Genomic DNA, 6636 nt, shown 5'->3' on the forward strand with positions numbered 1-6636 from the left:
TAGAGTATAAATAAAATTCAGTGAGTAGAGTGTTTTGAAAGATACCCAAATGAAAAAGAATGCACAATTCCTGACTCAAATGACTGACAAGATATAGTTGTATTCATACTTATGACAAAATATTCCAAGGAAAAACTACCACCCAAATAGGTAGTGGTTTGTAGCTATTACTTGAGAGAATATGTGTGTGATTCCAGGCTCCAGGTAAAGTCATTAATTACACGCCTGCCATTCTATTCAATAGCTTTATACTTACTTGAATGGTTTTATTACTTTTTAAATTTCTTTCAAAGCTTGAACATTACCCAAATATGGCTCAACTAAACAATGAATGTTTTGATTCTCAATTACATGAAATAGACCACTAACTTTATTAATTTCCAAGAACAAGAAGGAGCTAAAACACAGGGTAAATGTAGGGGATTGAAGGGCATTTCCCAAGAAGTAGAGTGGGCAGAAAAAATGCACACATTTTGTCCATTTAACAATTACAGCCAACATTTGCTAAACTTTTTTCATCTCTAAACATCAGCTAAACAAAGTAGGAAGACTATCTCCTTAGTAAATGTTTGAGACTGGATGTTTGTGTACTCCCCAAACTCAAATGTTGAAACCTTATTCCCCAATGTGATAGTGGTAGGAATTAGGATTAGGTAAAGTCTTGAAGATGGAGCCCTCATGAATGCAATTTTAGTGCCTTTATTAGTCATGAAAGAGCCTGCTTCCCCTCTCCGCTCTCTGCTAGGTGAAGATAAAATGAGAAGTTGGCTGTCTAAAATGCAGAAGACAGCCCTCATGAGCATGCAATCATGCTGGCAGTTCCGATCTTGGACTTCTATTTTCCATATCTGTGAGAAATAAATTTCTGTTGTTTTTAAGCCAGTCAGTCCAAAGTGACAGAGATTATTACAAAAGAAATATGTTTATGTCCATTGAAGTTTTCAAAAAAATATTTTTTATAAATTTGTCACAGATCTTATAAACTGCTTTTAGAGTTTTCAAAAATTTGTGATATCAAGCTTTCACCAAATTAGGATCTTTCTTTAACAATGCAGAATCAGCATTTAATTTTGAAGTGAGTTTTGAGTTGTTTAATTTCAATTGGACAGAAAGTCACACATTGTGTCTTTAACTACGATTATTATTGTTAGCTAATCCACAGTAGATTTAATTTTTATCTCTCCGCTCAGCATGAATTTTAAGTGTATCCTTTTAAAAACAATATGAGTAAATTGAATTCACATATCTCATGTTCAAGATGCTGAGATTAAACATTTTCCGAATCACAGAGAAAAAAACAACAACAGCAACAACAAAAAACAGCCTGTCTTGAGAATGAAAATCCTTTTGTAGTTATTGTGCTTTTTTTTCTGAGTAAAAGGAATAAAGCTTATTTTTTCAAGCTGCTAGAAAATAATCATCGTTGTAAGAGTCAAATTTTCATAGCAATTAGTAGATTACATACATACACAAATATACACACATAGAAAAACAAGGATAAAAATGTTAAGAACACCAAGAAAAGAAAAACCTAATTGTTCATTTTCTCCATATGTATTTTGTCATTTATATTCAGTATTATATTCAGAGTAAAATGAGTAATATACGTGAAAATAATTTGAACATGAATATTAATCAACGTTAATGTTAGAACATGACATCAGATTTAAAGGTTACTGATGATATATGAGTAAATAAATTCAGTAAACTGGAAGGGATCAATTTCAGACTTTCATGAGTTAAGGAATAGATGGAATGAAAGAAATTTTATTGTGAAGAGAATAAGAAAGGTCTCATGGTAGGATAAAAATATACAATGCCAAGCAAAGAAAGTTTGAAGAACATAGAAAAAGGACCAGTTTTATATTTAGTAATTTTTTTATTCTCCATGCATATCATTGTACTATGCATGAATATTTGTTTAAAAAAGAAAATAGCTTAATCAGGAATTGCAAAGATTACATCTATCCCACTGATCCCTTCAGAGAGTACAGATCAGGGTTAAATTGCTAGTTTGAAGGAGAAAGTATGAGGAAAGTGTCTTGTGGAAACACGTGTTAGGTGTCAGGAAAATCGTAATAAAATGTTGGCACATTTAATGACATGCCAAAATGCAAAAAATATTGCTATATATATGTATATATATATATATATATATATTTGCTTAAAGACTGGCAAATTTTGAATTTCACATGACCACACAGGAAGAAAAAAATGTAAAAATGGGCATTTAGTCAACCTCTTACAGAGGATTGTTATCAACTTTCAGATGAACGAAGGAGTCCCAAGTTTCCTGAGGAACTGGAAAATTGGCAGAGGTCTAAGAATATAAGTTCTCAACTGACACCAAGCACAGAAGATATCAAGCATTGACTAAACCGTCTTGAAGGCTTTGGTAGTGGGGGCTTAGAAATCTAAATGCACAAAAGAATCTGCCAATAATATGTTTCATGAAGTTTCTTTGCAACAGTAAAGAAGGTCAAGGAGCCTTTAGAGGGATAATGGAAGATGCACGTACAAGGTGATGAGGGCCCTACATTGGACTAGCTTCAGAGAGGATGAAAGGACTCCATAAGCAGAAATGTGAAAGTAAAAATAAGTGGAAGGAGTCAAGAATGGCCACAACAACTTAAACTGGAGAGATGGGAAAATAATCACTTCAAAACTGAAAATTGAAAAGTCCAGAGGAATAGCAGCTTTGGGGACAAAGATACATTCAAACTGATGGAAGGGCATCCAAATGAAGACATCCCACATGCAGGCTGAGCTAATGGAACTCAGGAGAGAGGCCAGATGTAGACATACAAATCTGAGGCAGTAAAACAAAGCCATCAGTGTGAATGAGGTTTTTGAATTACAGGATACAAAGAGTAGGACCTGGGTTCAGAACTAAACTTTTTCTATAATATATTTTGGGTCAGGAAGAGAAAATTGGAATAGAAAAGAATGGTAAGAAAAAAAGAAACTGAATGAGAACTAAGAGAGTGTAGAATCACAAAAAGCAAGAAATATTAGTAGCTTAAGAAGTGATCATTGAAACTTTCAATAAAAGAAGAATTAACTCTATTATTATACATATATATTGAAATGAATACTTGAAACTTTGTGTTATATTATTATCATCTAATAAAGCCATTTTACAGAAATAATAGAGAAATGGGTATATAGATAGAGGCAAATATCCTTAGCAGTTTATTGGTATTTATATATATTGGTGTTATATAAAATTACAAACAAATCATAAAATAGGGTCAATGTGTAAATATTCTAAATCTAATTTTAGAGTTGATATGGATAAATTCACATATGCCATAATACTTACAACCAGATGTTATTTCAAAAGTGCAAATTCTAAAGTGGGAAAGAAACATACCTAAAATCACATAACATGAAAATAGATAAAATGTTATGGGAGAATGTGTGTCAGGTGCATTATGGGTAGATTCAAGATAAAAATATACAACCATCAGTGCTCACACAAACTTCTGATGTCCTGACATTGAAAGCACAGGTCTATGTCATGTGCTGCATTTGGAACCCTGTCCTTATTACAACCAGTGATACATTGATGTATAAACAGTGGTTGTTCTAAAGACTTTTCTCATGCCCAGAACTTCACAATCGCTTGCTCCACTTAGATATTCAAATGCCATTTTGGACCTCAAACTGAATCTCTAAGATGATTAAAGAACACCTCCCCACAAGGTCCCCACTCTGCTGAGGACTCCATGGTTTGATCTCAGCCATTTTATCCCTTAAGCACTCTCACCATCATTCCCTAGGGAGCAAGACCGTTTCAAAATCCAATGTAATTGTTTGGTAGTTGAAAGAAAATGATACTGGCATTAAAAGCAAATGAGGGATGAGGGTCCTTTTTATTTGATATGATGTGGAATAGGCTTTCCAAGTAAGACACTAATGAGCCCTTAAAAATGGGAATTAAAGTGGCTTTGCTTTCATTCTTTTTAAATTAGAAATAAACAATTCCTGATGAATTATCTGTTTTCTGAGAGATATGCAAAAGTAGACAAGAGACCCAGATTTTTCAGGTCCACCAGAGTCTGTTTTAAAAAACTTTCTTTACACTCTTTATATATTTTTTTCAACTTGAAATCTTTAGGATTTTTTGCCCCATTCTCATATACACTCAATCATAAGAGAGTCAAGACTTGGCCACACAATGGCCACCTAATGCTTTATCAAGAGTCTGTCAGGCTACTAAAAAGCAGTCTCACATGTAAACCATTTCCTATTTCCAACTATGAACAAGAAAGCAATACAGAAAAAGTAAAAACAAATGAACAACAACAACAACAAAAAACAAAAGGAAGCACCTCTGTGCAGTGGTCCATTTCTAGGGTTGATTTATTCCATTCCATGTCATAATATATGTATGTGAAGATCATCAAGAGAATTTAAGATTTTCCTGTTTGAAATGTGTATGCTTATTTAACCAGAAACTCTTAGCTTTTGGCCTTTGCAGCATTTTTAAAGGAATTTGACAACTATTTGGTAATTATTATTTTGGTAACTTTGGTACATCTCCCCCTCCTTTCATGCAAGTTCCAACCATAGATGAAGGAAGTGGCAGTTGTGATGGAAGTCAAGGATTAAGTGCCATTAGGAGAAAATCTACACCTCACAACTACACATCTCAGTTGTCATGCCAGCCTGGAGAACACAGATGGATTGGATGTGAAAGCTATGGGTTCAGAGGACAGCACTTCCCTGTGCCCTCACGTTCAAACTCAGCCTTAGAATTCCTCTGGCCGCACAGTGTTTCATGGCCACCATGTAAACCCATCCAACAGCTCAGTGGAGACTAAATATTAGCCCATGGCATTTGTATACTTTTATTCTTTTTATGTGGTCTGAGTGGCAGAGCCATCTGTCAAATGGAAATGTGTTGTGAGGTTGGAGAAAAGTTAGTGAAGTTTTAAAGTGAAAATTTGGGGTGGCTGTCAAAGGAGAAAGAGCAAGACCGTTTGGCAGTGTGCGATTTCCCACTCTGGTCCATGGCCATGAATCTGTCAGACTGAGAGCAATTCTCAGACATGGAAAAGGCCAACACAAGTGTATCCAACCAGAGTTGATATTTCCTCAGACCAGTGTTGAATAAGGCCATTAAGCTGAAAGTCTATAATGTATGTTTGAGCCATTGTAACAGCACCTCATGGGATCTACAGTGTCTAGTTAAGGAACGTAAAATACTCCTTGAGCCATGACAAATATACAGAAGCTGATATTTTTTAACCTCAGAAAGTAGCTATAAGATGAAAATACACAGCGGTGCTTGAAGAAATGTAATTACTTTATCTGCTAATCCAAAAGATTGATCAAAAGAAAAAATATATAAAAGTCTTCTCACACTTCTGTTCCTTAAAACAAACAAACAAAAATGTTAAAAGTCTGTATTTTCCATTGCCTTTGAAAGCCTTCAGTTTTTGTGAAGACATTGAATGTCTTTTCAAAAAATAAGTGGCGTTGATTGGTGGCACAGGATCATGGCTTGATGTATAGCTGTGTAATGTGACCCCACTCCTAGTGGGGAAAATCAGGATACAATATGATTTCATTTTTAAGGAATCTCATAGTTTTTAAGCCCAGCACAACCTACGTGCTGACCACTTAATGTTTTAAAAAGGACCTGTGGTGTTCAGCGTATATTAAAGATGTACACATAAACTGGGTATAATCAGAAATGTAAGTGAATAAAGATGTAGCACTAGTTGGTTCAAATAAATAGGAAAATTCCTCTATTTCTTTGATTCATTCTTTTAATTCTAAACTCACTAGATGTTCTTCATGAAGAATGAAAAGAATACAATTTTTCCTTATATAATGTAATACATCACTTTATTTCTTCTTATAAGCCTTGATATTATGGACTTACATATGTTTGCAAGACTACTCAAAATAGAATCACAAGAAATGATTAGAAAATGAAAAACAGAGCAAGTATTGTAAGAGCTTCCCCATGTTCTATTTAATATCTGCACTATCACAAACATTCGCAAGCACAACACAAAGCAAAATTGTTTGTGTTTTCCTAATTCAATTTTGGCAATTTACAAATAAAGATTAAGCAGCAACTCAGTGGAATGCTCAATTATTGATTCAGACAGCAACATAGTATACTGTTTTTAAAATAATTTTCAATTGCAGACAGGTATTGATGAGAATGAGCCAGACTGTGAATTGATCTTTTTCAAAATCACTTAATTTGCTTACTCCTTGCTTCGAAATTGTATTTCACATGATATTGTATTATAAAGATAATAGGCTGGTTAAAAACTAAAGATACAACAAACGAACTGTGTATACCCCTGTTATATTCACATTCAATTCAATATTCACATTATGTGGTACAGTATATTTTTATAGAAGTAATTAATGTTTTATAATGAGACAATGGTTTCCTTAATATTCTATGGAAATTGATTTTAAAAATCTGTTCTAATTAAAGGGCTTATAGACAAAGAAATCAAGTCAGAAAATTAAAATAGATTCCTGGATCGATCGCATAATTTTTGATGGCCCAAATACACCCTTCTGAGTGACTTACTCTAATGTGAACCGTAATAATGAGATATCTACCCAGAATCTCTTACCATGCACCTGCTTGAGGACAGGAAC

Source organism: Neomonachus schauinslandi, chromosome 7, assembly GCF_002201575.2.
Source record: "Neomonachus schauinslandi chromosome 7, ASM220157v2, whole genome shotgun sequence".
Taxonomy (NCBI): Eukaryota; Metazoa; Chordata; class Mammalia; order Carnivora; family Phocidae; genus Neomonachus; species Neomonachus schauinslandi.